Source organism: Leptidea sinapis, chromosome 16 (assembly GCF_905404315.1).
Source record: "Leptidea sinapis chromosome 16, ilLepSina1.1, whole genome shotgun sequence".
Classification (NCBI taxonomy): Eukaryota; Metazoa; Arthropoda; class Insecta; order Lepidoptera; family Pieridae; genus Leptidea; species Leptidea sinapis.
The window spans coordinates 12,916,109-12,936,805 of NC_066280.1; the positions used below are offsets into that span (position 1 = coordinate 12,916,109).

Sequence of the window (20,697 nt, forward strand, 5' to 3'; positions counted from 1 at the left end):
TTAATTCTGAGTATGATTCCAAGTATGATCTTGAATCGTAGATATTTTTAGCTGTTAATACACAAACTTGTGTCTTCTTATGGTTAAACTGGACTAAATTTGTGTGCCCATTCTAAAATTGCATAGCTTAGTCTCAATTTCAGATACAAGTTTTTTTGTGTTCTTATTGAGATTTGGCATGACCGAGAGATATTGGCATGGCTGGTGTATGAAACATACCTAACTGTTGTCTGCATAACAATGATTACCACTTATTTGCAGTAAGTAGATCATTGATATGCAGAAAAAATAGTGTAGGGCATAGCATGCACCATTGCAGAATACCAGCATTTATGGGTTCTAAATCAGAGCATGTACCATCAATAACAACCTTGATGGTCCCATCAGCCAAAAAGCTTGTGACCCATTTGGGTAACCTCTTAGGAAATGGATAGAACTTCGTTTTCTTCGTCACAATACAACATTTCTAATAGTAAAATCCATTTCATGGCTCTGATAAAAAATTTTACTAAGCAAAATATTGTATTTTGGTTAGACTCCTTATTTGTATCCAATTTGTGTTGAAGGTTGGCGAGTTAATAAATAATTCGTTATTTCTGTGACATGCTGTACTGCTGATACTTTTGAGTTGTCTTGATAATAACCGCAGTTGATGGTTGGGTAGGGGCTGTCCCCATACCCACTCTGTCGATGGCAATAACTGCATTTCTGTTTTATTTAACACCCCATTCTATTATTGATTTTCAGTTCAAAATTCTTTGTTTAATTACTCTACAGAAACGTACAGCTATAATCATTAAACATGAAGGAACAATGTTTTAACAAACATAACATTGTAGATAAATCTCATTAAGACAATAGCATTTACTTTAAAAAATATAAATGTATTGAAAATAATTGCGTTTCACATTCCATTATTGTGATACTAACCTGGAAAAAAATATGTGAAATGGCGGAAAACTATTAAAGTCTCTAACATAATAAACAAACCTAATTTGAATACTTTTATGTTGTACTATCAATATATTATATGGCCAGACTAGTTATATCAAAGTTGGTTAACTTTATTACTTACAGGACTTGGTGATGCTTCTCTTAAATCATTATGCAGATGTAAATATTATGAATGGGGAAGGTAAAACTCCTTGTGATGTGGCCAAGTCAGCAGATGTCCAGAGATTGTTAGAGGCAGCCGAAAAATCGCTTCGCCATGAGAGAGAACGGAAACTTTTGAATGCTGCTAAAGAGGGGCATATTGAAGAAGTTCAGGAGTTGGTATGTTTTTTTTTGAGAAATAATGACAAGATAAGCAAGATGTTCACCTGATTGAAAATGATACGCCTGCCGCTTACAGTGCAGTGGCGCTTAGGATTCTTGATTGAACCCACTATTCTGAGTGGTATCACTGTGTTTGTTTGTACTTTGAGACTATTATATAGTGTTTGTACTTTGAGATTTAAGATGTTAAGTCCTATGGCGAGCATCAAACTGAAATACAATAATTCTTGAACATTACATTTGTTGATTTGTCATCACCGCTGAAAAAGGTGCCTGTGTAGAAACCCAGCTAGCCAGCATCCGGTTCAAAAAAGCCTCCCACTGGTAAAATACACGTACATGTACCAAATTTAAAAAAATTAGAACTGATTATCATTTAATTGCTATATATTTTTTAAATGAAAAATGAGGGAAACTGAAACATCAGATGAACATCCTGCTCATCTTATCCCTTATTGTCATAAAAACTACTTGTTGATTTAATTATAAAAAAACGTATGAAACACTATTGGTGTTGTTTTGTATTAAAAGTGATTGTTTTTGTTTTAACTTTCATTATTTATGACAGTGTTTCATTGTCTGTCCAGTCCCAATATATTCATAGATGACTTTAATCCATTAATTTTTTTTTTATTTAGATGTTTGATACTCGCCTTATTATTTTACTATGTATTTCAGCATGCAACATATTCACGTATAATTTCAGGCACTGAGGCATATTAGGTACAGAATAAAGAGAAGTAGTCGGAATATCTACTTTAGATGCCTGTTAATAAGATCAATTTTAAAATGTGCTCAGTTTGCAGTTACCAGTGAAAGCGCTCTAACAGTCTCACAATCTCAGCAAACATCGATAGATTGTGGGAAACTATTTACAAAAAAAATGTGTACTCTATTACGTTGATTCTTGAAGAATAATAACATGGAAAATGAACGAAATTAATTCAAAATGCAAAAATACTTCGGAGTATTGTACGTGCTTTCGCAGTCATTTGTATTATATGTCAAAATTAGTTCCCTGGACGCTCGCGAGTGGCGCTTCAAATAATAATAATAATATTGACACACTTTTTACACAAATTATCTTGCCCCAAGTTAAGCATATATAGCCTGTGTTATGGGTTACAAGACAATGATATATTTAATACAATATACTTACTTAAACATACATAAATTCATATAAACATACATAAATACATTTAATAGTGTAGCATAGTGTAGCACCTTTAAGCTAGTGTGTGTGTAGTTACGGGGGATACCAGATGACTCAAATTTTCCACATTCCAATTTTTTAATTTCTGATTGTCAGATTCCTAACATAAAAATAAATATCGCAGGCATAGTATGAGTAAATAAATAAATTACATAAAAAAAACAGTAACACCCTGAAAGTAAGGATTGGGGGTTTATTTCCTGTGCCCATGTCTTGTTTGCAGTATCTTTGTTTTAACTGATATAAAAATGTCGTACTAACATTTCATAGTGATTTGGTTGCTAAGTAATTCAAGTGATGGAAATTCTGGCAGAGTACTGGATCCCCGACAATTCGAGTGGCTCTGCGTTGCACGCGATTTAATGTTTAGAACTGATTCTGGGATGCACCAGATCAAAGATGGGAACGATATTCGTATTGAAGTAGCGTTCCACAATATTTAAAAAAAATGGTAAAGAAAGATATTAGATATATTATTATAAATCACTGCATCTTAAAACAGATAATGATATATCTACTTAGAACACAATTAAATGGATTACCCATTTTTTCGGTTAAAGTCCCCGATTATTTTCCGGTTACAGTGGATGTTACTATCACGCGTAGCGGAGATCTTGGGTCCCAAACATGGAATCATTTTTAACCGACTTCCAAAAGCAGGAGGTTATCAATTCGATCGGTATTTTTTTATGTATATACACCGATTACTCTGAGATTTATGATCCGATTTACGTAATTCTTCTTTTGTTTGATGCGAAACAGATGCCATTTGGTCCCATAAAAATTTTACAAAGTTTGGCCCGGAATTTTTCATTTTATGAATATTTATATGAAAATTTTCGTCTACCTGGATGACATAATTGTTTTCATTTTGTTTAGGGCTTGGCACTGACTTAAAACCTATCAATAGGTAGCACATATAAATAATAGTATTTTATTAATATTAAAAGTTTGTTTTGCATAAGAGGTGTATTAAATTAAATTTTTAGTTAAAGGTTGGTAAAGGTTTGCATAAGAGGTGTATTAAATTAAATTTTTAGTTATTTGATACTTTTCAGTTTCAGAAGTCGTTTTAAACGTAGTTTATTTTATATGTATTATGAAAAGAACAAAAAATTGTGTGTTATAAACTATTCTATATGTGAAAGGTAATTCATTGACTCTTTTATTGTATCGCAGCATTGATTTTACACAATTTCTTAAAACACGGCAATATTTTAATGCGACTTAAACCGTTCCGTCACAGACGATGGCGATGACATAATGGCGGGTGATCAGCTTATATAAGTGTGTGCGTGGGCCTATGTATTTACACGTTAACTGGCTTGTTTTGATGCTTCACTGTTATGTAGATGACACGGAGTACTTTTTTTTACTCGTCCGTGCTCTTCATGTTATAAAAAGTCACCAAATGTTCTTTTTCCTTCCAGCTGAGTAGCCCAAGTCCACCGAACATAAACTGTGTGGACGGCCAGGGCAACACTTGCCTGCACTGTGTCGCATACCGTGGCCATGCCCGCCTCGCCGTATTACTGCTGCAAAACGGCATTGATACCATGCTGAGGAATAATAGTGGTAGGTACTTATTGGCATAAAACGGCATTTATTTCCTCAAAATTGATTCCTTTAGAATTCTTTTTGATGTCATTTCTAACATACTAGACCCTAATACCGCTTCGGAAACAAATGGAGCTCTGAGAGAAAAGAAGCGGCGCAATAAACTCGATTGAGCTGCAGTAATATTAAGGGATAAATAAGAAAATTTTGGAGTGAAAACTTCTTTAGCGGCGTTGATCACTTTTCTTGGGATGGGTATAAAATGTATAAAGTCGCGTCAGGGGGTCTACTCTCTTTCTCCAAAACGAAACTTCGTAAACGAACGAAACTTAAACGCAGTTTCGATAGTGACCCTATAGATGGTGAACAATTGAAATGAATGTTATTTGTATCCGGCTAATTTGAAGAGTGCTATTTCATGCCAACGATGGGTAGTAACTAAAGACAACCAAACATATCTGTATTACACACGCAATGTAAACATGTCAAATTAGTACTTAAGAATTTTTGTTCGAATCCTTTAAAAAGGTTTTAAATTTAAGGATTTTTTGTAAAATTCTTTTAAATCTTTATTTTTAAAACTGAATACAAAATTAAAATCATTCAATGTTGTTTATTTGAGTTAAAAATAGCGCGTAGGAGGCCGCAGTTGTCCCTGTTACCTGTAGCACTTTGAATTAAGCAGTGATCGGACGCGTTTAATATCGGAGCTCTCTAGCGAGGGAAATAACAATACTTAATAAAAACGTGCTTTTCAGCGCGACAATGTCACAGTAATTATAAGTTACGATAAATAATTGTATGATAGTAGTTTTAAAATATAAATGATATTCTATTCTAAGGTTAAGGCCACGGGCAGTAATGAATAAATCAAAACTACTGGATCGATTATAATCATTTTTTCAGTGAATGACATAGGCTATTAGGTATATATTTTATACCCGTGCGAAGCCGGAGCGGGCCGCTAGTTTTGAATTGATCGAAGTAATTTTGTAGGTCGACTTGCTATCGACCTGGCCAAAGATAACGAGATGCGCGAGGTCCTTAGCGTTCGGCCTGTGCAGAAGCTGCAACGCACGGCCGCCAGGTTCGAAGGTCCACTGCTCAAGAGGTCCAGATTCCTCGGCTGGAGACCTGTGTGGGTATGTCTCTACCGCCTAATTCAATTAAGATCTACCGTCATATTCATAACAACGCCATCCGCATAGTAAAACTATTTTATCTACACCCATGCTTTAAATCCTCTATTAAAGATTCTGAAACAGTTAGCTTATTACCAACATTAAAACACCCAATGTCGTCCAAACGAGTGTTGTAATGTTGTACTGAATTTCATAACAACACTCCTTGTTTTTTTTTTTCGATCCCTTCATGTACAAAGAGTTTCAACAAACAGCTACATTCTTATTGCTCGATGCGTGGTATCTGTATGAATTGCAAAAAAATAACATTTTCGTTTCCGCGCGTTTCACACTACCAGAACATGTCGCGCCGTAAAAAAAAAGTTGGTTATTCGAAACCCCGCCGTTTTTCTTGAAAAAATGAGCGATTCACGTTTTGACAGCACACCGCCGAATATTTAAAACGCTGCAAAATAACATAATATTCAAGTGAATTTTAATAATTGCACTATACAAAATGTAAAATACTACTTAAATAAATAATTCTTTCATTAATACTTAGTTTATTTGTACATAATCAGTAAGGGATGATATTAGGTTACTACTAGGGCTGGCTGTTTTAATGTGTGTGTAACCCAAATTCAAAAACTATTACCACTTCCAACTGTTTTGTCACGTTCTGTCATTATTTTATCTTGACTTGGAATTGTTATGAATAAGACTTTTTATACACCAATTAAAGACAGATATGTGTGAAAAGTATATTTTTTATGAGCAAAGTCACAAGATATGGTAAATGGTGGTACCTGCCCCTTTCAATGCATCGAGGAACCCAAACTTCTAAGCGGCATCGAAATTTTGCTTGTCACTTCGAGACATAAAATGTTAAGTTTACGTAAGTAATTTCACTAGCTACGGCGTCCTTCAAACCATGCACATTACATATTGTTTGACGGCAGGAAAAGGCGCCGCTGTGGTACCGACTTAGCCAGAATCTTGCGCAACGAATCCTGTTCGCTGTGTACTGTGTATTGACGTCAGAAAAAGCACTGCTGTGGTACGGACTTAGCCAGAATCCTGCGCAAAGAATCCTATTAGTTGTACCATGTGTATTGACGGCAGAAAAAGGTGTCGCTGTGGTACCGACCTAGCCAGAATCCTGCGCAAAGAATTCTATTCGCTGTACACTGTGTATTGCCGGCAGAAAAAGGCGTCGCTGTCACCGACCTAGCCAGAATCCTGCACAAAGAATTCTATTCGCTGTACACTGTGTATTGACGGCAGAAAAAGGCTCTACTGTGGTACCGACCTAGCATGAATCCTGCGCAAAGAATCCTATTAGTTGTACCATGTGTATTGACGGCAGAAAAAGGCGTCGCTGTGGTACCGGCCTAGCCAGAAGCCTGCGCAAAGAATCCTATTCGCTGTACACTTGGTATTGATGGCAGAAAAAGCGCTGCTGTGGTACCGACCTAGCCAGAATCCTGCGCAATGAATCCTATTAGTTGTACTATGTGTATTTACAGCAGAAAAAGGCGCTGATGTACTGACCTAGCCAGAATTCTACGCAAAGAATTCTATTCGCTGTACACTGTGTATTGACGGCAGAAAAAGGCGCTGCTGTGGTACCGACCTAGCATGAATCCTGCGCAAAGAATCCTATTAGTTGTACCATGTGTATTGACGGCAGAAAAAGGCGTCGCTGTGGTACCGGCCTAGCCAGAAGCCTGCGCAAAGAATCCTATTCGCTGTACACTTTGTATTGATGGCAGAAAAAGCGCTGCTGTGGTACCGACCTAGCCAGAATCCTGCGCAATGAATCCTATTAGTTGTATTATGTGTATTTACAGCAGAAAAAGGCGCTGATGTACTGACCTAGCCAGAATTCTACGCAAAGAATTCTATTCGCTGTACACTGTGTATTGACGGCAGAAAAAGGCGCTGCTGTGGTACCGACCTAGCATGAATCCTGCGCAAAGAATCCTATTAGTTGTACCATGTGTATTGACGGCAGAAAAAGGCGTCGCTGTGGTACTGACGTAGCCAGAATCCTGCGCAAAGAATTCTATTCGCTGTACACTGTGTATTGACGGCAGAAATAGGCGCTGCTGTGGTACCGACCTAGCATGAATCCTGCGCAAAGTATCCTATTAGTTGTCCCATGTGTATTTCTTTATGTTGAAATATTTGAAAGTTTTATATAATTTAAGACCAGCCAAATTTGGTCTCATTTTAAGAAATTTGAACATACCACACGCATTATTATAATAATAATCACTTTAAATTAGATTGTTTCAGCTTCTTTAGGAAGATTAAACATTTAAATTTGGATCGCAATGACCTTTCATATCTCCATTTTTAAAATATCGGTCGGATCTGTGAAGTAGGTGACAAAGAAGCTCGCGCGTGAGTCCCTACTTAATGTCCTACTTTGTACAGGCCGCCGCACGGGCTTACGATTTCGATACCTTCACGGGGAGTGAGACAGGCCTGGTAGATGTAATCAATCAAAAGTACTGTTCGAATACCTACTGACGTCATGCAGCAGTATAAAATAGCATGGTACCTGTCGTGGCTATTCCATGGCATGAGCTATATGTGTGTGGTGTGTGATCGCAGGCGGTGGTGCAACGAGGCGTTTTGCTCTACTATGGTAGCCGGGCCGAAGCAGCCCGCGAGGGTGGTCGCTGGCGAGACCGAAAGTACCTGGACGGTGCGAGGCTGGTAGCGCCAGACACCGAACCCGCACTCCTCGTGGTGCACTTCAGTGATGGAGAGACCAGCCGGCTGGCAGTGCCGCAGGGGGACGCCGTGAAGGCGTGTAGGCAGGTGATGTTACAATAGCTTTAATATTATGAAAATAAGGGACGAGACGAGCAGGACGTTCAGCTTATGGTAATTGATACGCCCTGCCCATAACAATGCAGTGCGAACTCCACCTTCGCATGACATGCCACAAGTTAGGATATCATCCCCACCATCTGGATGTGTGGCGGTCCTCCACAGTGCGGTTTTCAGCGAGCTTTCTTCACGTACGAACGATCTTTTTTTTATATATGAGGGGGGCAAACGGGCAAAAGGCTCACGGGATGGGGAGAGATGAGGCAACCGCCCATCGACATCCGCAACAACAGGTGTGTCAAGAAATGCGTTGCCGGCCTTTAAGGTGGGAGTATGCTTTTTTCTTGAAGGTCCCTAAGTCGTATCTGTTCGGGAAGACCGCTGCCGGTAGTTGATTAAATTTATAAATTGTTGAAAAACGCGCGGTTGTGGAATGCCAGACGTCTACGTGATGTGGATGGTACTTTGCACGTAATGTCCGATGGTGGAATTCGGCCGCTGGAATCAACCCGAACAGCTCCTCTGAGCACTCCCCGTGATAAATGCGGTAGAAGATGAACCCACATCTCTACGCAATGCTAGAGAATCAAGCCGATCGGAGATGACTTGATCGTCGATGATTCGAGCCGCTCTTCGTTGTATGCGGTCAAATGGAAGAAGCTAGTACTGGGGAGCACCCGCCCAGAGGTGAGAACAGTACTCCATGTGAGGCCGAATTTGCGCCTTATAAAGTTGCAGGCGGTGGCTTTTAGTGAAGTACTGTCTCGCCTTACTGAGTACACCAAGCTTTTTAGAGGCCAGTTTGGCCTTCTCTTCCAAGTGACCACGGAACTGAACGTCGCTCGATATATCGACGCCAAGTATGCCAATACAGGCTGTGGCAGTTAGAGGAGTGATCGAGGGGATACGACAAAGGGAGACTTTTTAGTGGTGAACGCACAAACTTGTGTCTTCTTGGGGTTGAATTGGACTAAATTTTGTCGGCCCCATTCCGAGACTTTGCAAAGCATAGTCTCGATTTCAGACACAAGTTTGTTCCGGTTATCGTCGACGCTATCCCGGGACATGTTGGCACGGCCGGTGTAGGAAGCATACCCCGTGCTGTCGTCTGCATAGCAATGAATATTGCTGATTTGCAGCATATCATTGATATGCAGAAGAAACAGCGTAGGGGATAGCACGCAGCCTTGCGGGACACCAGCGTTTATGGGTTTTAAGTCGGAGCATGCACCGTTGATAACAACCTTGATGCTCCGATCATCCAAAAAGCTAGTGACCCATTTGCACAACTTCTCGGGAAGCCCATAGGATGGCAGTTTTGCTATAAGCGCTTTATGCCACACCCTGTCAAAGGCCTTCGCTATGTCCAATCTCACCGCCAACGCCTCTCCCTTCGACTCAACCGCTTGCGCCCATTTATGGGAAACCGTACTGGCAGTCGCTGGCGGTTGATGATCGACTCAATTACTTTGGAGAAAATGGAGGTAATGGCAATGGGGCGGTAGTTGGATGGATCTGAGCGTACACCTTTCTTAGGGATCAGGTGCCCTAAAGCCACCTTGCATAATTTCGGGACTACGCCTGATGAGTAGGAGAGCCGGAAAAGACGGGTAAGGACCGGCGCCAGTTCCGGAGCACATGTCCGCAGCACTATCGGGGGAATGCCATCGAGCCCGCTCGATTTGTGAATGTCCAAGGTGAGAAGCGCCTTAAGCACGGCACCATGCCGGATTTTTACCTCTGGCATATATGAATTGCACCGCGGAATATGCGGTGGTGGTGCACCTTGGTCATCCAGAGTCGAGTTGGACGCGAAGAGGGAGCCCAGGAGATCAGCTTTCTCTTTCGCGTCATGGGCCAGCGAGTCATCATCCCTGTGCAGTGGCGGAATGGCTGGCTGGCAGAAGTTTCCTTGGACAGCCTTGGCTAGCGACCAGAACGCACGAGTTCCCGAGGGAAGGCGTGCAAGTCTCTCGCCAATTCTGCCAATGTGCTTCGACTTCGCGTCAGCAATAACTCTTTTGAAGGACCTGGAGGCATGATTGAAGTGTTTTTTAAGTTCGCTGGAATTCACATCCTTAGATACCACCGCATTGACCCAAGCCTGATAGCACTCCTGCTTTCGGCGAGAGGCCATTTTGCAGGAGCGGTCAAACCATAGTTGGGACCTGCCACCGATAGGCACAGAGGAGGATATAATGAAGAGTTCCATACCTTGCAGTACCACATCAGCAACAGCGTCAGCAGCGGCATCTGGATCTCCCAGCGAAAAACAGATCTGCCTCCACGGGTAGGATGCAAAAAAGCACCGCATCTCGTCCCACTCTGCTGACCTATAGTGCCACACGCGGCGACAGCCTAAGAAGCAGGGCCGTGTTAGGCGCGTGATCGGCACGGTGCTCCGGATCAGGCAGTGGTCCGACGATCCCAGAGAAGGGTCAACGGAAACTAGGTAGCCGTCCGGATGTGAGGTCAACAGAAGGTCCAACAGTGAAGGTGTATGATCTTGCACATCTGGGATTCGCGTTGGCGCAATAACCAGTTACGTCAGATCATATGCTAAGGCGAAGTCGTGAACAGATCTCCCTTCGGGACGATACGACATGGGTACCTTCAAAAAAAGCGCGTAAACCTTCCTTAAACGCCGGCAACGCTCCTGTGATTGCTCTGGTGTTGCAAGAGAATGTGGGCGGCGGTGATCACTTAACACCAGGTAACCTGTACGCTCGTTTGTCCTCCTTTTATATATATATAAAAAGTGCGACTCAGGATTCTTGAAAGACCCATAAATTCTGAGTGGCACTACAACTGCACTTTTCACCTTGAGACGTGTTACCTTTAGATGTTAAGTCTCATTTGCCCAGTTATTTCACTAGCTAAGGCGCTTTACGGAACGAAACACAGTAATGCTGACGCATTACTGCTTCACGGCACAGATAAGCGCCGTTGTGTACCCATAATCTAGCCGGCTGTTTTGTAATTGAAAATGAAAAACTCATGTTATAGTTAGGTCACTGTTTAACAAAACACATGTCTAAGCCATGGTTAAATTATTTTTTGTAATGCCACCTACAATGTTCAGAGATCGTAGATACGTAGAGATATGTGCAGGTTTAAATAATAATGTTGTTAAACATAAAATATTATTAATTTCAGTCATGGATAACAGCACTGAAAGAGCACATAGCATACTCTGGACACTATCTGTGGGCCGGAGTGCCTGACTCTGCAAAGGAGGCCACCGAAGAACTGGAAGATGAATGCAAACCTTTAGGTAAAGTATCTTCTTTTGGTATTTACCAGTGGGAGGCTCCTTTTCACCGGACGCCGGCTAGATTATGGGTACACAACCTGAGAGTTGAACAAAGACATAGCAAGATTTGATCTTTACGTCACACAAACGGTTGGCTCTGTGGAAGAGCGTTCGCAAGAAATGCGATAGGTCGCGGGTTCGAGCCCCGCATCGTTCATAAATTTTGTTTTTGAAGTAAACATCGTAAATGTCCGCTGGGCTCTTTTGCACAGAAAGCCGGCTAGATGATGGATACCACAACGGCGCCTATTTCTGCCGTGAAGCAGTAATGTGTAAATATTACTGTGTTTCGGTCTGAAACTGTCTGCCTTAGCTAGTGAAATTAGACTTAATTATGTATATTACGCAATTGTAGTGCCGCTCAGAATTGCACTGGCACTGCATTGTAATGGGTAGGGCGTATCAATTACCATCAGCTGAACGTCGTCCTGCTCGTCTCGTCCCTTATTTTCATAAAAAAAACTCGACAGGATCAATGCAGGACGCGCTAACAGCGGCTAACAATAGTCTCGCGTTATTCGAGACATATCTACGAGAGAGCGCGGCCATACTCACAGCGCTGGATAGCTCCGTGCACTTGGGGAGCTCTTTGCACCACTCGGCGTATATGGTACGTACTGCTATTATAAAATGGCGTCGCTAATCATTCACCCGTTTTCTATGTATACCACTGACCTGTATAAATACCACTGGACAGGCTGTTCCATGTGTTTGACAGCAAATTTTATGTGCCTATTTTGGAGGTTTACCGGTGGGAGGTTCCTTCGCACAGGTAGCCGGCTAGATTATGGGTACCACCATGGCGTCTATTTGTATGTGTAAACATTACTGTGTTTCGGTCTGAATGGCGCCGTAGCTAGTGAAATTACTGGGCAAATGAGACTTAACATCTTATGTCTCAAGGTGACGAGCGCAATTGTAGTGCCGCTCATAATGTTTGGGTTTTTCATGAATCCTGAACGGCGCTACATTGTAATGGTTAGGGCGTGTAAATTACAATTACCTGAACATCCTGCTCGTCTCCTCCCTTATTTTCATAAAAAAAGCGCCACTCGCGAGCGCCCAGAGAACTAATTTTGACGTATAATACAAATGGCTGCGAGAGAAACGCACAATACTCCGAAGTATTTTTGCATTTTGAATCAATTTCGGTCGTTTTCCGTGTTATTTATGCTTCAGCAATCAACGTAATGTACACAATCTTTTTTGTAAATAGTTTTCCTATTGATGTTTGTTTAGCTGCGGTTGCCATCACTAGTTTTAGTTCCGCAGACTCTCGCTATGGCCAACAGCGCCAAAATGGCGAGTATCAAACAGGCACAAAAGCACTTTGACAGCCGCCAGTCCAGTGGTATATAGTAGAGGTCAGTGATGTATACCCACACTGCAGTACCTTCTACTGCAAACAACAAAAACCAGTAAGTAAGTACTAAATTAATGACACAATATATTATACTTTATTAAATCATTATTTTTGTGATCGTTTTTTTTTCCTCCTCTTTTGTGCGAATAATATCTAAACAGTATAAAATGTGTAAGTTGTGGGTATATATATATATATATATATATATATATATATATATATATATGTTTCTGTATTTCTTTTATGGAAAAGGAGGACAAACGTGCCAATCACCGCCGCCCACATTCTCTTGCAACACTATAGGAATCACAGGAGTGTTGCCGGCCTTTATGAAAGGTGTACGCGCTTTCTTGAAGGTACCCATGTCGTATCTTACCGGAAACACCGCACACGCATGATCCTAGACACTGACATCTAGAGTATGTTAAGTTATTGCCATTTTTCTAGTTATAAATAAGATCTCCAACACCTTAAGGTTACCTGGAAGAGATCGAAAGAGAATTGCAATTCACTCGACCCAACATAAGGTGATAATAATTATATATGTCCCAATATACTTATCAGGTATATTGGGTCAGCTTCAGATTATTGACAGCTATTTACTGACAGTAGAAAATAGCAATTTATCTCTATCTGTAGATAGTATATTGGGAACGGCCGTTAGGGACCTTCAAGAAAAGAACATCCCACCTTAAAGGCTGGCAACGTAATTTTTGACACTTGTTGTTGCGGTCCATGGGCGGTTGCCTCTTGCCCGTTTGCCCCCTCTTAAATCAGATAAAAAAACAAGATTCATATGAGTATGCATATTCACTGAGGATGTTTTTCGTTGACAGCGATTCCAACATGCGAGCGGGTCGGGTCAAAACGCCCTGCAGTCGTTGCGACACTGCGCGGCGCTCGTCGCACAGACGCGCGACAGAGACGCGGCCGCACTTGCCGTACAGGTGAGGTGTATATAAAATCATAAATAGATAATTTTGCATAGAAGGAGAGAAAGAAAGAAAGAAAAATCATATATTATTATGCTAGCAATTATATATTTTAACTTATAACATAAAGTGGTACAGTAATTATCAATATAAAATAAAAATCCCCGAAAACATAATAATAATTTATCTACACCTATGCTTTAAATCCTCTTTTAAAGATTCTGAAACAGTTAGCTTATTGCCAACATTAAACACCCAATGTCCTAATAACCATTAGATCATCCAAACGAGTGTTGTAATGAAATTCAGTACAACATTACAACACTCGTTTGGATGATGTAATGATTACTACGACTGGATTTTTTAATGTTAGCAGTAAGCTAACTGTTTCAGAATCTTTTATAGAGGATTCATATTATGGATGTAGATAAAGTCTTGTATGCAACTGTTGATAATTAGGTATTCAAACACTCATGTGATACAATAGTAGTGTGTAAACCCATTCGTGTTTTAATACCCCTTATTACACAACAGTTGCATAAATAACTATTATGCAACTGTTTGGATTTATCTCACAATGTCTCACAACACAACACTCATGTGATAATAGTATCACATAAGTGTTTTAATACCTAATTATCAACAGTTGCATACAAGACTTTATCTACACCCAGAATATGAATCCTCTAAAAGATTCTGGAACAGTTAGCTTACTGCTAACATTAACACACCAGTCCTAGTAGTAACCTAATATCATTCGTTACTGATTATATACAAATAAAATAAGTATTAATGATACAATTATTTATTTTAGTAGTAATTTACATTTTGTATAGTGCAATAATTAAAATTCACTCGAATATAATGTTCTTTTGCAGCGTTTAAAATGAATCGCTCATTTTTTGTAAACAAAACAATAAAAATATCGAAGAAAAATGGCGGGGATTCGAATAACCTACTTTTTTTTACGGCGCGCGACGTTCTGGGAGTGTGGAGCGCTCGTAAACGAAAATGTTCTTTTTTTGAAATTCATACAGATACCACGCATCGAGCAATAAGAATGTGGCTGTATGTTGAAACTCTTTGCGCATGAAGGGATAAAAAAAAACATAGAAGTGTTGTTATGAAATTCAGTACAACATTACAACACTCTTTTGGGTGATGTAATGGTTATTAGAACATTGGGTGTTTTAATGTTGGCAATAAGCTAACTGTTTCAGAATCTTTAATAGAGGATTTAAAGCATGGGTGTAGATAAATACCTAATAGAATGTTGAACTGCAGGTAGAACGTAACCGTGTCCTAGAGGAGGCAATAGCAGCGCTCGCACGCACGCACCACGCGCTCGAGATGTCCGTCGCCGAAGAACTTACCAAGGTAACAATAATTACCTTGCATCTTTCATCCCTTTGATATTTCCACTCGTAAAATCGACACTTGATTCAAAGTATGCTGCAAAAAATGAATCTTTTTCCGTTAGATTGTGCTTTGACAAAACCTGTTTCAGTCATCGTCCTAGATAGGCCTAATTCACTAAAAATATGGATTTACCAAAAATCACCACAGGAATACAGTTTTAGCTATTTTTCTCACAAACAACAATGAACACAATATGGATATCGGCACCGATAAATCCAATGTTGGGTCATTTGACGTCACATTTTGTTTCGACCAATGGTAAAGCGTTTTGTAAGTTTAATTTCTTTCCCTTATTTTTCACTATTTATTAAATATTTTATGGGTTGAAATTATATTATTTATTATATATATTATATAAAACTAAATATTATTATATATTATATAAAACCTTTAGACATGAGTTCCATAAGGCATTAGAATTGGTCAAGTAATGAAAATCCGTTATACCTCCATGCGTCTTCTATCCTATTATACGACTGTGTGTCTATGTGAAAGTATGGATATTTGAACAGAATTCTTATTGAAATTGATATATGAATATTTCAAGCAACAAGAGAATCATTTAAAAAAAATAATATATAAAAAAATATTAAGTGAAATATTAAACTTATTGTATTATTATAATACGAATTACATTTAGATGAATGAATTCAGGAATATGTCGGAGCTGACTGTTTATTTGTTTTTCGTTTAGAGTTATTTCGAAAATTAGATATAACTTTAACCTGAAACTAAACTGATACTGTCTTACTAATAAACGCAATGTAAAGTTACTCCCATGTTTAAAATTAATTCTCCCTGTCATGTAAAAAGGTAAGTTAAAGACAGAAAGTTTTAAACATGTAATAACCTTACTTCGCGTTTATTAATAACACTAATAATGTTCAAACGATTCTATATAATATACAAAGCTTTTTCATCAAGCATTATTTATTTGCAGAGCAAGAGAAAGAAGCCACACTCATATTCGCACAACGATTCGAAAGAAAATTTCTTCGACGTCTATGACGACGGTACGAGTCCACATCCATACTAATCTAGCAAAATTAAAGTTCGAATGACTGCTTTATAGTATGTTGATTTGGGTTGAAGATTAACGGTAATAAATCAGAATTTACGAGATATTTTTGGGTACGGGAGTTATTGATATGGTCCAATGAATGGAAATATGCTACTGTAGCAGCTCAGTAAACAAATTTGACAAGACTTGTTACTTTACGAATTTGATTATTATTTGACTACGTTATTATTTATTTAAAGATATTACGTTATTCTTTCTTTCCGTATATAATAATTATTTCCTACCGCTTAAGGGGTGAACATTTAATCAAGAAATTATATTTTTTTTGTAATAAAGAACGCGAATTCAATAAGACGTGGTATATCTGACACATCTGATTAGAGTGAACACTTTGCTTTTCTTTTGATAGCTTTGTCAATTCAACTTTACGGCAAGTTGGCAACGTTAACTTTTTATTGATAGATATTTGTAGTAAATATAACTACGTAATATATAAACAATCTGAGGGTAGTTTTAAATGTATCTTAGGTTATTATAATATATCGATATATCAATCTTAGGAGCAACATTTTTACAGCTCAAAAGACAATTTCTATTTAATACCTCCAAACGTTTGTGAATAAACTGGTACTTGATTGACAGGTAGTGAAAGTAATAGTTTTAGTTGCGTGATTTATAGGGCCATAAGTATAAGTATTTTTTTGTCTTTATAATTTAGGTTTCGGTGCAATATCGCATAACACCTTGAAGTACATACCAACACTTTTTTTTAATGAAATAAAGGAAGAGACGAGAAGGTCGTTCAGCTTATGGTAATTGATACGCACTGCCCATTACAATGTAGTGCCGCTCAGGATTCTTGAAAAAACCCAAAAATTCTGAGCAGCACTACATTTGCACTCGTCACCTTTAGATTTAAGATGTTAAATCTCATTTGCCCAGTAAATTCACTAGCTACGGCGCTCTTCAGACCGAAACACAGCAATGTTTACACTTACTACTTCTCAACAGAAATTTTGCGCCGTTGTAAAAAGGCATAAAAGGCATTTATTTTCTCAAAATTTATTCCTTTAGAATTCTTTCTGATGTCATTTCTTATACTACTAGGTACTACTACCGCTTCGGAAAGAAATGGCGCTCTGAGAGAGAAGAAGCGGTGCAAGAAACTTTCCCAGCATTCTTTTTTTTTTGCGCTCTTTTCAATAAAAATATACAATATTGTACAGTCATTTCTATCGCTATAAAATAATCACAATCTAGTCCCAGGCTGTCCGATCATTTAGATATTCAGCAGTGGAGTAATAGGATTTACGACAGAGCCATTTTTTTATAAAAATTTAAATTTATTTATAGATAATGCCTGAACAGTGGCTGGGACTTTATTGTAGAAGTGTATGTATACATTTACCCTTAAAGCTATTATGTATCTTATGAAGCCTACTAGAATTAGTTACAAGCAATCCCTTATTTCTAGTGTTATTATAATGAAAATCACTATTAAGAGCAAAAAGGTTGTGGTACACATAATCTAGCCGGCATCCGGTGCAAAGGAGCCTCTCACTGGTCCAACGTCTATATGTTAACCTTACGTTTATATAAATTAAAATTAAACGAAGATTTATATCATTATACGTAGATTCAGCAGATGAGGATGACACTCTAGTGACAGCGGGATTGTCCAGTCCCATGGGTGCGCTCAGTCCCTGGGGAAGCAGCCCCGACCTGACGAGGAGGACTCCTATCGGTAGTATTGACGACGGTAACAGCCGCCTTTCATTTAGATAGATTTTCAGATTCTTATGGCTTAGCCTGCTCATGAGTATATGTGCAGGTAGATTAATGTGGATAGGGTTTTGGTGTAAAAAAAAAACTTCGCATAAAAATCGACTTCAAAAACTGAAAAGTAAAAAATAACCTAATTTAATACACCTCTTATGCTAATATTATACCTTTAATATTACTAAATGAAATACTAATATTTGTAAGTGCTACCTATTGATAGGGCTTAAGCCGGTGCCTTTCCGCTTGAGTTTATTGGTTCTAGACGAAGCTATCCCGCTCAAAGTCACGCGTGGCGAGTGTAGGTACCTGCTTTTTATTACATTTGGCTTGGCAGATACAAACAATAGTATTGACTATAGGGACCAAATGGCAAGCATTCCTCATCAAACTAAAGAAGAATAACGAAAATCGGATCATAAATCTCAGTGTAATCGGTGTATATACATAAAAAAAATACCAATCGAATTGAGAACCTCCTCCGTTTTGAAGTCGGTTAAAAAGAAGTCAAAAGTGATAAATAAAAAGAAATGATTGCGAAACTGAAGTGGCAGTGGGCAGGGCACATAGTTCGACGTGCAGATGGCCGATGGGGCAGAAAAGTCCTCCCCACAAGATGGACTGATGATCTGGTCATTATCGCCGGAATACGTTAGAAGAGGGCAACGCACGACTGATCATCGTGAAGATCTTTGGAGGAGGCTTTTGTCCAGCATTGGACGTCTTCCGGCCGATGATGCATGTAAGTCAAAAATAAAAATAATCAGAAATATTCTATGAAAGGATTGTTTTTAAAAAAATACCGAGAAAGTATGTAAATATGTCCTGTTGTTCGTTAGTTAGTTGTGATTTTATAGACTGAAATTTGTATGTAAAATATGATAATATTTGAGCGTTTGACATTCTTTTAGTCTGTTCTGCGTCCCTTTGAGTTTAAATAACAACTACAATGCGATTCTTATTTACGTGAATAATTAATTGATTGAAAGCGATTTTTGGAATTCCAAATCAAATCAAAATCACTTTATTCATAGGTAGGTCACGGAAATGACACATGAATGTCAAAAAAAAATTTTTTTTTCTAATTGTATCTACTGCTACTTCGTAAAGGGTTGAGTTTATGAGATTAAGTAGCTAGACACTTATTGCCAATCTTTTAAATCAAGATTTACAAATCATTTCAATTACAATATAATATTAGTCCAATGTTACCAGGTGAGGTGACACCGACGAATGTAGATGACTTACACCGGCGGATATCGAGCCGTTCGGAGTCTGTGGGGTCGCTGCACACGGCGGTGAGTGCTGCCAGCTCGCGCGGCACTCTGGTATCACAAGGCGGGCACGTGTACCGCAACGCCCGACGCTACCCTAAGTGCACGACGCCCAGGTGACTCAATCATCACACAACAGTCTACTTCAGACTTGCGTGAGCCCAGGTGACTCATTTATCACACAACAGTCTACTTCAGGCTTGCGTGAGCCCAGGTGACTCATTAATCACACAACAGTCTACTTCAGGCTTGCGTGAGCCCAGGTGATTCATTCATCACACAACAGTCTACTTTAAACTTACACGTCACCCAGGTGACTCATTCATCACACAAAAGTCTACTTTTAGGGGCTTGCATGACGCCCAGGTGACTCATTCATCACACAACAGTCTACTTTAAGCTTGCCCGACGTCTAGGTGACTCATTCATCACACAAAAGTCTACTTTTAGGGGCTTGCATGACGCCCAGGTGACTCATTCATCACACAACAGTCTACTTCAGGCTTGCGTGAGCCCAGGTGACTCATTCATCACACAAGAGTCTACTTCAGGCTTGCGTGAGCCCAGGTGACTCATTCATCACACAACAGTCTACTTCAGGCTTGCGTGAGCCCAGGTGACTCATTCATCACACAACAGTCTACTTCAGGCTTGCGTGAGCCCAGGTGACTCATTCATCACACAACAGTCTACTTTAAGCTTGCATGACGTCTAGGTGACTCATTCATCACACAAAAGTCTACTTTTAGGGGCTTGCATGACGCCCAGGTGACTCATTCATCACACAACAGTCTACTTTAAGCTTGCACGACGTCTAGGTGACTCATTCATCACACAAAAGTCTACTTTAAGGGGCTTGCATGACGCCCAGGTGACTCATTCATCACACAACAGTCTACTTCAGGCTTGCATGACGCCCAGGTGACTCATTCATCACACAACAGTCTACTTCAGGCTTACGTGAGCCCAGGTGACTCATTCATCACACAACAGTCTACTTCAGGCTTGCATGACGCCCAGGTGACTCATTCATCACACAACAGTCTACTTCAGGCTTGCATGACGCCCAGGTGACTCATTCATCACACAACAGTCTACTTCAGGCTTGCATGACGCCCAGGTGACTCAATCATCACACAACAGTCTATTTTAGGCTGTCTTCCCACGGTTCGTAATTCTGCGTACCGCGACGCATATCTAGCCACTGAGTATAGCAACACACCGTTTAAAATTACTTTTCCATGATGCGTATCGACCTGTGTAGATCTTCAGATTTATTCAGATGAGAATGCATAAAGCTCGCATTGCACCTTTGCGGTTACCGACTAGCGACGGATAAGTCACATCACCACAGATACCCTTCCCTTGGCGAATCATTGCAGGCCTTATTCCGTGAACGTCCGTACAAAGTTTGCGCTCAAATGTATCCAGATGTCTGTTTATCGATCTTTGTGAAACACTGGCCGGAACAATAGTTAACGTTGTTTTCTTGTGTTAGTACTTTGTTTACTTCATCATTATTTAATATTTTGTTTTATTTTTGTTTCAGTTCCGACTGGTCGCTATAGTTTTTATATATTATCTAT

General features: G+C 39.5%; 2 long non-coding RNA genes across 2 annotated transcripts in view; one reads left to right on the plus strand and one right to left on the minus strand.

Moving 5' to 3' along the window:
- Positions 1-20,697, minus strand: part of LOC126968774 (uncharacterized) — a 384,859-nt gene that overhangs the window by 95,521 nt on the left and 268,641 nt on the right. The window lies entirely within an intron of this gene.
- On the plus strand, positions 19,478-20,046 carry LOC126968779 (uncharacterized). The gene is made up of 3 exons (XR_007730283.1): positions 19,478-19,629; positions 19,679-19,776; positions 19,880-20,046. It is a non-coding gene; the product is annotated as an uncharacterized LOC126968779 (long non-coding RNA).